Here is a 13,480-nt window from a genome sequence, read left to right on the forward strand (position 1 = left end):
TTCTTTCTTTCTTTCTTTCTTTCTTTCTTTCTTTCTTTCTTTCTTTCATTTTTGCCACCTTGGGAAGACTGAGAGATAATGCCAGCTAGTCTTTATAAAAATCTACCCACTTCTCCACACTCTTGAGAGAATTAATGAGTCCACACAGTGATCATTCATGGAGATACTTTCTTTTAAGTTTGTGTTTTGGTGGACACCTCATGACTCAGGACAAGAGCTAAGGATAGGGAAGGGTAGGGGCCAGACTGGCTTCCTGGCAGGTGAGTTCACAGCTGTCCTTCATTGATGCCTAGATCATCAACCCTTGTTTCACTGCAGAAACCTCTGCTCCTTGGTGAAATGTGCATGCTTTCTGCCTCACAAATATATTTTAAATTTATCCAGACAGAGAATCAAAGGTCCTTCCCAAGGTAAGAATAATATTAATAAACACCTGGTGGGTGCATGAAGAGCTTTAGCTGGACATTGACATTCTGATGGATCCAAAGCTTAAGTCTTAAATGCCTAGGAGAGCTTACTTTGTTCTATGAAGAACGCACTGATTTTGAAGAAGAATGAGACTGGACACAGAGAATCAACTGCACACAATACGAATGCTGTGGATGAGAGTGAAACTAAGAGTCTGAGTGGGAGTGGAAGAGAAAAGTGGGAAGTACATTGAGAAGTTTTCTTCACAAAAGTTACCCATTCTGTTCTTGTCTTCTGGCCATGGGAAAGACATACTCAAAACCAACGGTGGCTCTTGTATTTTGGGAACTTAAGGTCTGCAGAGGGGCCAGGTGCTGATATGAAGATAGGGTATCTTTCCACAGCCCCCACACAGCAGCAATTCTGGAGATACAAGGTTGGATTTTATCAGAATACTGGGAAAATTCACGTCCTGGGGAGGACTTCAGTGACTCAGAGCAGCTTGCTTTACTATCTGCCTTTTTTCTTTCATTCACTTTTCTTTATCTCAATTTAGATATCGAGAAAACTAAATTGAATTTAGAGCACTGTCTAGTGAGCACAGTAGATGAAAGAGTTATACAAATCAGGTGATATTAGAGTTATCAGCTAAGCTCTGGAGGCCCTCCACTCTTAGGAGACATGTCTTGCCAGAGACTGTGATGTAGTCGCCCCATGGCAAAGCTCAGATCCTTCTCTCAGCACTTTTCAGATGGGCCCTCCAGATGTTTGTCTTCCAGGTTATTTCTGCTTTTGTCACAATGGTCCATTTTTCTTCAACCTCAGTTTCTTTCTTTCCATAAATTAACATCTCCAGGCAAGCTCCAGCTCTCAGCACCACTGTTTTTATGAAAGTAGAAATAATAACACCTACAAATCTTTCTACAAAATAATGACACCAGTAAATGTTTTTAAAAAAAGCCTCATGCAATGATATTCATTGCAGTGTTGCTGGTAATACATTTGCAAAGAACTATATTTTGATCAGTTAGGCAATTAGCTAAATAAAATGTGTTGTAGTTATTTAACAGCATAGTCTCTTGCCATTAGAAACAAAATGCATGAAAGAATATGCATTGATTTGACAAGATATACATAAGAAAAAAACAAGCTGTGGAGCAACAAATATGCCAAGTTTCTTTCTTTATAAAAATGCATGTATTTAGTTATATATTAAACATAAATGGATTATTTCATATACATATATATTTAGATTCAGATATATACATATTATACATATATATACTCATATAAAATACAAAAATTATCACAAAAATAATAATTAAAAATTTGAACAGTAGTTAATGCCAGGGAAAAGGCTGAATTAATTAATGAATTAACTAACTAATTAATTAAAATTTATTTGTCTTTCTCTGCGGAAGCCAGAAAACAATTCTTGGAGATTGTTTGTACTCTGCTACAAACAAATGGGTCCTAAGGATTAAACTTCAATTGTTAGGCAAGTGCTTCTGTCCCAGTGGCATCATGAGTCAAAAACTTTCCAGTAGTTTCGCAGAAGTCCCCTAACTCCAGTTACTGATTCACAGAACACATTCACTATAGCTACTGGTCTAGGCTCAGCACTTTGCATGTAATAATGATGGACAAACAGCTCATCCGATGGATTATGAGGGCTGGTTTAAACAAAGTAATACTATCTGACCATTATCATCCTTCATCTTTGCAGTGACAAGACTGATTGCTTGAGGCCTTTTTCAGATCACTGAATCAAGAGCAGGAAGCTACCAGAATAAAATGAGCCTCAGCTAAAGATTCTTTCTTCCCTCCCCTCTTCCCTCCAACCCCCTTTCCTTCCTTGGATTTCCAAAGAGTATTTACACAAAATTTTATGAGTGGTTGTAGGCAATAACATTGAATGAGGCAAGTCTTGCCTATGAGGGCAAACATATAGTTAAGCCCAAGCATGAAAGATGGAGTGACCCCATTGGCAACCCTTGCACTCTGTTACAAACAAATGGGATGAAGAATGTGGCCCATGCATAGTTTGCTGGGAGATCCCTCCACCATCCATCTCCTACTTCCCTGATTTGTGTGTGTTTTGTTAAAAAGTGGGTCTTGCTATGCTTTTCGGAAAGCTGACAAGAAGCAAGCTGAAAATTAAAAATGGGTGCCAGGAGGTTTTACAGGAGTCTAAATAAACAGGCAGGCAGGAAAGACGTGTGGCAGGCTAGGGTTTCAGGCTAGTGGTCAGAGTGAGTTAACAGACATCCGTGTAACAGAAGGTGGTGTTTGTTTTCCCTGTCCCTGCCCTAGCAAATTTATTGGGTTATCTGTCTTATTTTGACACTCGGGTGTTTAAGGTTTCTGTTGAAGGTGTCTAAAGACATAAAAGAATTATTGTACAGTTTACATTTCTGGCAGAAGCTTTGACACAGGTTATCTGAAAAGTTCCTATCTGCCAGCAGCTTTGAAGCAAAGGCCTTGGAGAATTGTGTTGTCATAGAAGTTCTGAGAATCATTTGTGAAAAGCAGCAAGAATAAAGGACCTCATTAAAAAAAAAAAAACTAGTCATATTGCATTAACATTTAGTGAAGTGCCATTTTCTTCCATTGCCGTTTTCTCTTCTTAGGTGGCAGAGGAGGGATGTTACCTGTGTCGTGGAGAGGCTGCCGATGGTATTTTCATCTGTAGAGCTCAGTCAACATAGACTGACCAGATACACTTTGATTTTTGTAGAAGGGTCAGGAATGCACAGGTGCCGAGTGAATGCTAGATGTAATGATAATGCAGACATAAGTCATATGTTAATTCATACACAGTACAAATTTCACATGTAGAAATATTGATGACCATCATTTTGATGACCATTGCATAAGCCACTCACGAGCCATGGTGATGTACTATTTTCAGAACACGGACTTTGAAATCATTTCACTTATTCAAATGCTACTTCTGTTGTTTAAGAGATAGTAGTTACTGATGGAGGGATTTAAACACTTACAAACTCATTCTTTTTAATGGCATTCAGTAAATATTCACATATGTAGTTGTTGATGTGTGAGGACTGTAAATGGGGAAAAAGTAAGATACACAGTCCATAGCTCTAACACATACTTCCAGTTTCTTCCTTTACTAGGTCCTGTGGAAAACAAGTTGGTTGACATAGTTAACTCAAGAAATTGGTGATCAATACCAAGTCAAGACAAGCAAAAGGGAAACAAAAAGGGATCTTTTCTTTCCCCAGGGAAATGTTTTTGTAGCAGCTAGGCAATTTGAGCATATTACCAACTCTTTCTTTGTTCAGCCTTCCTTCTCTTTGGTATCTTTTTTCCCTCTGGGGCCTCAGATTTGAGCATGGCAGTTGGTAGCAATAGTCCCTGCTACTCAGAATGATTTTGGCAAAGGGTTCATATTTAGGCCAATGGCTGGTCATCTTTTCTTTGAGTTCCTTCTCTTTTCATCGCCTTCATTGGCATGTCTTTTTCATTTACTGCATTGTTAGTAAAAATTTCCTTTTTGGTGTGTTTGAATAGAGCAAGAGTTTTGGAAGCAGCAGCAGACCTAACTTGATGGGTTAAACTTGAGGTTGGCATCTGAGCACATGCTTGTGTGAGAGCGCACATGCATGGAGCATCATGACTCCTGGCTCTGGCAGGTGATTCAGGAAGACAGCTTTAGTGGACGCTGCAGACCCAGGGTGGGGAGCAGATCTGAGCCCACAAGGTATAAACTTAAAGTGCTTGACTTGAGGAATGTGTTACTCAATTTCCATAATGTATTGGCTAAAATATGCCTCATAGCTGCTCACCACAAGCTGTGAGTAAGAATCAAACAGTGGAGACCAATCCAGGGGCAAGGGCAAGAGAGCCTTGCAAGGTGTTGGTGAGCATTTGCCTTCAACACTGCACTCTGGATGAATTCCAAATCTGCCACCCTGCTGAGTTGACACACCTAAGCCTGGAGCTGTGTCCTGTCCCCTGGAGAGCTACAGTTAGTTATGAGTGAGTTAGCCAGTATTGTTCTGAACTCATGAACACACTCAGAATCAGAAGGCAGCCGAGGATGGCCTTGTTCATTTTTGACTGCTGCCTTTGAGGTGCCAGCCAATATAATATGTCTATAACAGTGTTTGGCTCGCTTTGCTCTCGCTACCTCCCAATCCAGGAAGTAGAGAGGCGGGGGTGGGGATGGGGTGTGGATGGCCTCTCGGAGATCTGTGTCATGGAGGGCAGGGTGTGAAGAAACAGGTTAGAGTAGAGGGAAAGGTTTGGCATTTTCGGTTTTAGAATGGCCAAGCCTTCAATGGGTAAAGTACTAGTAGAGTACTAGTAATGAGTAAAGGTAATGAGAAACTGTGTATTATAAGTATAATGTTATATAAGTATAGGACATTTTGAGAGAAAAGGTAGAAATGAAACAGATGGGAAACCAGGGAAATAGTTATCAACTGGTGGGATACATCTTACCCTGCTTAGCATCTCTGAAACAACTTCATGATGGTAATCTTGTATAGACACTTCCAGAACTTGGGCAATCTAGTAAATGGGAGAGTCTTTGATAGGGGCCTGCGATGGTCAAAAGGTAGCCACCGGTTTTCCTGGGGGTTAAAAAAAGAGGACCCAAGCATCTTCTGCAAGCCAGCGTTGGGTCTAGTCTAGATATCCTTCAGCCCACATTATCTTGTCATGTTCATGCTCCCAAGCTGGGCTGAAGAAAATCAAGTTCCCTCCACAACTGTGTGTCTAGTTTATATTTATGTGTCTCTGTATGACAGCATATGTGTTTGCTTACATATAAATATGTCACTGAGAACATATTCTTTTTCATTGTGTGGTTAAGTTGTACAAAAGGACTAGTTTTCTATAGTGAATTGAATTTAAACCTCTTGCTGAGTCACTTTGTCTTCCGTGGCTATGGAGGGAAGGTGGTGATGATGACAGCCACACAAACTTTTTGAATAGTGACATCTGAGTGCCTTCAGAAGAGTGAGAAGGGATAATTTTCTTGAGAGAGAAGCATGGAGAGCTTGGGGTGCCTCTTATGTATTTATACTGGAACTGTGGCTGTTCTTTGCTTGGTTGGGGCCTGGCTGTCTATCACTCAGCCCCTTCTCCCCTCTAGGTCTTTGCTCATATTTCATTTCACCCGTCTCTGGATCTGAACACAGAGGCTTTTCTTTAGTTCGCTTCACCCTTTGCACTGGGGCTCCTGGCCTGCATGTCTGACTCTCTGCTTAGCCACCCCCTGAAACATAAGGGAATGTATAGGTCCCTTCTATAACTACGCGGAGAACAGGAAAGCTTGCTTATCACTTCAGCCTCTCTCCTTCTGCCTAGAACCTCATGGCCAGCACTGCTACAGCCTGGCTAGGTGATCACCTTAGAGTCATATGTCATTTGATGAAGATTGGAGATTCTGGTATAGCCCTAGAAATTAAGGGTTTTTCCCTCTTCTGTCCTTTCAATTTACCTACATTTCCTAGCTTGTTATTGATTTGCCCCCAAACTGACTGTATCCTGGGGACACATGAATTCTCACTTCTTTGATTTTCCTTTTCTCTATTCTCTTTGACTTCCCCTCAATTTTGCTGATGGACTACTGTTCCTTTTCTTGTTAGAGTATTTCTCAAGTTTAATCTCTTCTTCATTTATTCAAGCTGCATGATTTAGCCATAAGATCAGAGAGCATTTTAGAATAACTTCTTATCAGTATAATGTATATAATTATTGGTTTATGAATACCTAATGCATGAGGGCTACAACTCAGCAGGATTACCAAATGAAAATTTGATTTCTTAGTCCAAATTAATTCAACAAAATCACAAATGGGAAGGCAAAAATGCAGCGGAGTTAGCCTGAGATAAACAGGACCGTTGCTTTGAGAGAGTCATTAATCTTGTAGGTAGCTAATACTACTTGGCCCATGAAAAAGAGGAAGTAGCTATAGGAGTCTATAGATGAAATAAGTCATAGCAGGCTGAGATAACCAGGAAGAACATTAAGAACGTGGTTTTGGAGAGAAGCCTGAGAGTGACTAGATGGGTATGCTTATTATTGGCAATATTTAAGCCAGGGCTTCTCTCCAAGCCTTGCAGAACAGACTCAGAAGAGAACAGGAGTCTTGTTTGCTTGTTGGAAATGCTGGGGAGCTACCCAAACCCCAGGGTTGCTCAGAAACGAACTTGGAAATGGAGTGAATGAGCATAGAGAGTTAAGGAAGCTGCTTGGATGAGGCTCACCTCAGAGCTCAAGCTGTGCCAGGAGGCCAAAAAGCCTCCAGAAGTTTGCCTTGGACTGCAGAGGCAGGGGATGGCGAAACAGAGCAAGGATGATCTCAGGGGAAGCTGGAAGTGTTTGAGGGCAGGGCTGAGGGTAGAGAGGTGGAACATCCCAGGTCCGGCTCACACTGGTTCAGAGAGTAGCTAACATGAAAGGAGTCATGGGTAGGTCAGGAGGGCAAGATGTTCAGGTGGCTGACAAACTGATAGATTAATAATAATAATAATAATAATAATAATAACAACAAAATAATGTACTATACATTATCTAAAAATAGCTGTATATTAATTATATAATAAAACTTATTATTATTACTGTATGCGCATTGGAAGAAGCTGCACTCGGTAACTGTAAGCACACTAGTCTGTATTTGTCATCGTGCCTTGGTCTTTATAAGGAAATAGAAAGGTCGTCACTAGACGGTGTAAAATCTAACCCTTATCCAGCTATGTCCAGCTGTGCCTTTGTCAATTACAGCTGCACCACCCTCTACCACGTTACGGAGTCAGCAGGTCCCACTCTTTGTTTGAGTGAAAAACATTCATTCTCTTTGCCTACAAATCGAGAGAGAGAGAGAGAAAGATGAAAGTGTCCAGGAACACCTGAGTCAGCTTCCGTAGCTAAGAAATGTAGCAGTTCAACGCCGAATAAAAGACCTGTTCAATGGCTTGTGAATCAAATTAAATTCTGAACAAACAACTCTCTAGCCGCATCTCAGTAGTTCTGAATCAATGCAGGTGATTTACGGTTCCTTAGGGCCGCATTCTGTTTGCAATGTGCTGGGATTTCCACACGCAGCAACCATTTACCACTAATGAGCACTGTGAGTCGGTCCCGGGGCACCTACGAGGAAGGCACCACGTGGCTTTACGCAGCATCATGGGCTTTCTGTGCTGAATGGGCTTCTTAGACGGGTCAGGAGCTGGACCTGGCAGGAAGAGTTGTTGTGCCAAGCGCTAAGAGCCTCCGGTCTGTTTCTCCCAGAAGCACCACTGCCTTTTAATTTAACGGTTCTCTGGTGTGCAAGACCTGTTTGGGGAAAATTTGGCTCCAGCCTCAGCACGCTGCTTCAGACAGGAGCTGTGCACGGCCAGAGGCTTTCGGCTTCCTGCGCGGCCATTTCCTTTGTTGCTAACTGACAAAAGCCAGTCCTAGGGGAAGAAAATAATTCTTAGTCCGGCACCTGGCACTCAGTGAGCTCCACAGATATTTGTGCAATAAAGACTCGGGTAAAGATACACATGTGTCTCGAAGAAGCAAGTGTTTGTGAATCACCTGAGGAGCTCCTGATAGTCCAGGAGGGTGCTGGCCAGAGAGGAGAGATTGTGGTAAAGCGACTTTCCCCATTGCTTTCCAGATGTCAACCCATGCTCTAACTCTTTTACTTCATGCACTGCTCGCAATGATCTTTTAAAGGGAGGCGGTGTCACTCCCATTTTACAGATAAGTAAAAGGCAAATGAGGGCACAGAGAGACTCTGGTCACACAGGTAGTACAACGGTTGTCATGCAGGCCGCCTGGTTCCTGAGGCCCCTATTGTTGGGAATTGTCCCAGGCTGCTTTCATTTGAGCCTTAGCGCTCCTCACTATCCACTCGGCAAGTCTGTTAAAAGGCTAACTGTACTTGCAAAAAGACATGACCCACAAAGATGGTTTTTGCAGCCTCTGAGTTCTCAGCTTCCATGGCAATTAAAATTGGAGAAGGAAATTCATTCACACAGTTGGTTTCAGAGCAGAGACAGTGGAGGGTGACTGTGAGGCAGGAAATCACGGGGTGAGGACCAGTTCCCATGCTGTTCTTGAAACAGATTCTTACAGTTTTTGAAGTGAAAGTGGAAAGGAGAAAAAGATAGGCACCTTGGATAAAGTCTTCTTCGACCTGAACTGAAACTGGCTTTGAGGTGGAAACTCGAGCCTCAGCCATTCGGGGAACTCTTATTGTGGACATAGACCTGCAGCCTACTATCTTCAAGGAGTGAAGAAAGTGCACAGACCAATAGACTAATGAAAATCCGGAAGAAGAAATTTGTGTTCTGGGGAATATGTCTCCCATAGGGCAATGGAGTCCCCATCATAGACCAGGATGCCTAGCTCCTAAAACCTTGTGCACTGGGATCCATCTATTCTTATTTGTATTCTCCAGTAGAATACCGTCCCCAAAAGTGACTTTCAGTTCCTTATAAAGCACCACAAACGCTGATCCACACATCAGACAGTCTACAAGTAAAATAAGAGAGAAACATTTTGGATTCTGTTTTCACACTCAACTATCATTTCAGGATTCATAGTTCACAAAGAAAAGACAGTTGCCAGTTTTAGAATTTGTCTTAGCCCATGGCAGCTCAGTCTCCAAGTGGGTTCTCTAGTAATGGGAACAGGAACTGTCTCTGATATGAACTGATTGGCCTGCTCTTTGATCACCTCCCCCTGAGGGGGGAGCAGCCTTACTAGGCCACAGAGGAGGACAATGCAGCCAACCCTAATGAGACCTGATAAGCTAGGGTCAGATGGAAGGGGAGGAGGACCTCCCCTATCAGTGAACTTGGAGAGGGGCATGGGAGGAGACAAGGGAGGGAGGGTGAGATTGGGAGGAGATGGGGGGGAGGGGCTACAGCTGAGATACAAAGTGAATAAACTGTAATTAATATTAAAAAAATTAAAAAAATCATTCCTATGAAGGTATTAAGTAAGACTAGAGCCTCCTGGGAAGACAAGTGGCTGTTAAAACCTGAAGCTGTAGTGTAGGGATTTCTATGAATGAGTACCATATGGATTGAATTACTCATATTTGAAAAAAATCAAATGGCAAAGCACATTTGACAGTTTTACTGAGCCTGTTATTTGAAAAACAATCCCCAGATGCCTTAAAGTCCCAAATGGGGCTGAGTTTACCAACCATCTTTGGAAACTCAAATAAGCTAAATATATACACGTGTGTCTGTAAAGATGGGTTCTCTTAACATATATTGAAGCTAGGATGAGAAATAGATGTCTGATTTTTCTACATCCAGGGGGCTTCTGAGATGAGTGGGGCCAAGCAATGACTACACACAAGCCTCCTGCAGCCTCACGGAGGATGGACAGCCCAGGATGACCTTCAGTCCTTTGGTCCTTTATCTCTCTCCTTCTTGCTTCATTTTAATATGAGTTTTGATAGAAGGGCCAAAACTCTCAGCTCTTTACGTTGTTCCTTAGTTTTGAATTCAGGAATTGTCAGTGCTGACCGTCTTAGTCACTGTTCTATGGCTGTGAAGAGACACCACGACCAAGGCAACTTATGAAAGGAAGCATTTACTTGGGGGCTTGCTTCCAGTTTCAGAGGGTTGGCCCTTGGTCACCATAGCGGGGCTGTGGCTGCAGACAGGCATGGTGCTGAAGCAGCATGTGACGTGCACGTGAGGGTTTATGCATTAGCCATAAGCACATGACAGAAAAAGAGTGAGGCTGGGCCTGGTAAGGCCTTTTGCAACCTCAAAGCAACCTCCAGTGACACAGCTACTGCAACAGGACCACACCTCTAACCCTTCCCAAACAGTTCACCAACTAGGAACCAAACATTCAAAGAGAGGAACCTATGGGGCCATTATCGTTCAACCCACCGCACTGAACGAGTCATATTTTCTAAAATAAATAAATAAATAAATAACCTGTGGCAAGTTCAAAGTGCACGCTGTGATTCTCGGGGCAGTCTGTCATTCAGGTTGTAGGACTGTGGAGAAAACCCAACTCTTTCAAACTCTGGTTCCTGTTGAAATACAGGCAGCTCTGAAAATATTAGACTTGTTGAACAATAGATAGTAAGTGGTGCTACGCAAGGGAAACAAAATAAGCTTCTTTCTTTTCTTTTGAGACACGATTTCTCTGTGTAGCTCTGGCTGTCTTGGAACTTACTCTGTAACCCAGACTGGCCTTGAACTCAGAGATCCTTTACTAATAGTATTGTTAAATATATATTAAAAAAAAAAAGATGGAAGGATGCTGCATGAGGCTCTTTGACGCCTACCTCTGCTAGAGAACATCAAATCCCAAACATAGACAGGAAAATATTTCAAGAGTCTTTTGAAATTCTTGACAGAGTCTATGAAGTGCTGGATGTCAAAGGTATCACTTGAGATTTATAAACGTTTAAGCCTTCTTAAACATCAAGAGGCAGGACCTGAACCCAGGTCTTCTAACTCCATCCCTAATGCATTCTCTTGATTGTACAAGATCTCCCAAAGGAGTACCCCAGGGACACCATTTGGTTAGCTTCTGAAATCTACCATCATGACTATGCCTGCACTTTACTTCATGTGTGTTCCTTTTGTTATAGGTTTTACGACTCTGTGCATTATTCGTTTATAGACACAGAATGGGGTTGTGAACACAAAACACGTATGTTAATCTCCATGGGTGGTCTGTGGGATACTTTTGACACACTCGTTGTGAGGTTCCACCCACCCCCAAATCAGGCCTCCACCCTGTATGATGTGTGACTCCATTAATGCTCACAATTGTTGCTCAGAGAGACATCCCGTGTATTAATTACCTTTTTGTTGCTGTGGTAAAATGCCATGACCAAAAGCAATTTAAGGAAGAAAAAGTTTGTGCTGTGTTTCCAGAAGGCTAGCCCAACATGACAGGGAAGGCATGGCATGTGAACAGGAGCTGACAGCTGCCTGGACACATTTTATCAGCACATTTTATGAGCAGGAATTGGGAGAAGCCAATAAACTCCCAAAGCCCATGTCCAGTGAAGTACTTTCCCCCAGAAAAGCTGCACCTCCTAAAGGTTCATCATCTTCCCCAAACATCACTGCGAACTGGGAGGCCAAGAGTCTGAATATCTGAATCTCTGGGGAGCATTTCTCCATTCAAACCAGAACATCTCTCTTAGCATAAGCGCACCCTTTATCAGTCATACCCAATCTGTCCCTCTCCTTTGCCTACCCATGATGCAGTAAAAAGGTTTGTTAGAAGGTGAAAATGCAGGATAGGCAGGGAAAGCACTAGGGCTGGAGTTAGAGGAGCTGGGTTCAGGTCCTGCCATTGACCTAGATACCTTAAACTCCAGGGAGCTCCGCCTTTTTTGCTTTAGTGCAATGGCCAAGGAAATGCTTGCCTTTGTCAGGGCCCTGATTCCCTACATTTCTGAATCACTGCAATCATTCTGGATCCTTTGGAGAGAGGCTGGGACCTGAGAGCAAAGTGGTGGCTGTTTTGTGGTAATTTCAGGGTTAAAATTTTCCGTTTTCTTGGATGAAAAACTGGTAATTTCAAAAGTGGTCTGGAGAGTGACTCAGCAGTCCCTGCATGAGCCGTCCTTCCAATAAGCAACAGGCCACCCTTCCGCACATCAGCACTATTCCAGAGGAGCTTCAGCTGGAGAGGGGTGTTGTCCTAGTATGGTTCTGTAACTGACCTCAGAAGGACAAACAATCAAGCATTGATTGTTCCCCAGGAGGGGAGTATGATACTTCAGTATCTCCTTTGCTGGTGGTGTGTGTGTGTGTGTGTGTGTGTGTGTGTGTGTGTGTGTGTATTCTTTTTTTTTTTTTCAGAACCGCATTTTGCTATTCCTGGCTACGAGAACCCCCACTTCCCATGCTCTACTCTGCAGTCCCCTTTCTAGAAGGTGAAGCCTTTTCCTCTCTTCCTGTGTCTACTCTGGGCTCTCTCATATGTATTCAAACTGAGGTGCAACTCTACATATGGATAGGGAGCGGGAGGTGGGTGAAGAGAATGTGGAGCCTGGAACACTGACATTTTAGTGATTGAAGTTCTTTACTGAGGAGGGAGGGATACAGGAAGTACTTGAGGGGGTTGGGGGGAAGATGAAGGTAAGTGATGGCATTGATCATGAATCCTTCAGTCATCATTTTGTTCTTAAATATAGAAGCCCAGGACATTATAAAGCAAATGAACAAATGCAAATACATAAGAGAAGCGGCCTAAATGAATCTAAGGGTCAGTTCTAGAGAGAGGAATGAAAATGTTAAGTGTGGGACAGTTGTTTGACTCCCTGTGCCATTCTGGCCATTTCACTGCTTTTGTAGACTGAATTAGTCATTTCTCTGGTTGCTGTGATAAAATGCCATGGCCACTTATAAGTAAAAAGGGGAGTTTATTTTGACTTATGATTCCAGATGGAGAGTCCATAATGGTGAGGAAGGTATGTGGGCAAGAAGTGGGAGTGGGAGATGGAGCCATGACATCACCAGCTGCCAACAGGGAGCAGAGAAAGCGAATTGGAAGTGGGGTGAAACCATAAAGAATGCCTCTAGTGGAGCGCTTTCTCCAGCAGGGTTATACCACCCTGTAACACCCCCCACCCCCGTCAGTCCCATCAAACTCGGGACAAGTGTTCAAATATTTGAGCCACTGGAAGGATCTTCTCATTTAAACCACTACACAGACTTTTTTTTTCTCGCTGCTCATCTATTTCGTGCCTGGCTACCCCTCCCTCCTCTTCCTGGATGCCACCATTTGATAACTGTGTCCTCCAGAAACTTTCTTTAACTGGCCTAACTTAGATGCTTCTGTTTCAGGCTTTTGGAGCAACATGAAACAAAACAATTTGGATTTTTTTTTCAATATGAATTTGTCTATAAAAAAACAAAACTAAAACTTCTTGGATACCAAAATCATGTATACCACTCCTCTCTGTATACCTAATCCTCAATCCAGTGTCTTGCTGAGTAGGAAATGGTGTTTCTGAATACCCATCCCAAATATCAATGGAGAAGAAGGAGAAGAAGAAGAAGAAGAAGAAGAAGAAGAAGAAGAAGAAGAAGAAGAAGAAGAAGAAGAAGAA

The sequence above is a fragment of the Psammomys obesus genome, unplaced genomic scaffold, assembly GCF_907164565.1.
Source record: "Psammomys obesus unplaced genomic scaffold, mPsaObe1.curated_primary_1811, whole genome shotgun sequence".
In the NCBI taxonomy this organism is placed as follows: domain Eukaryota; kingdom Metazoa; phylum Chordata; class Mammalia; order Rodentia; family Muridae; genus Psammomys; species Psammomys obesus.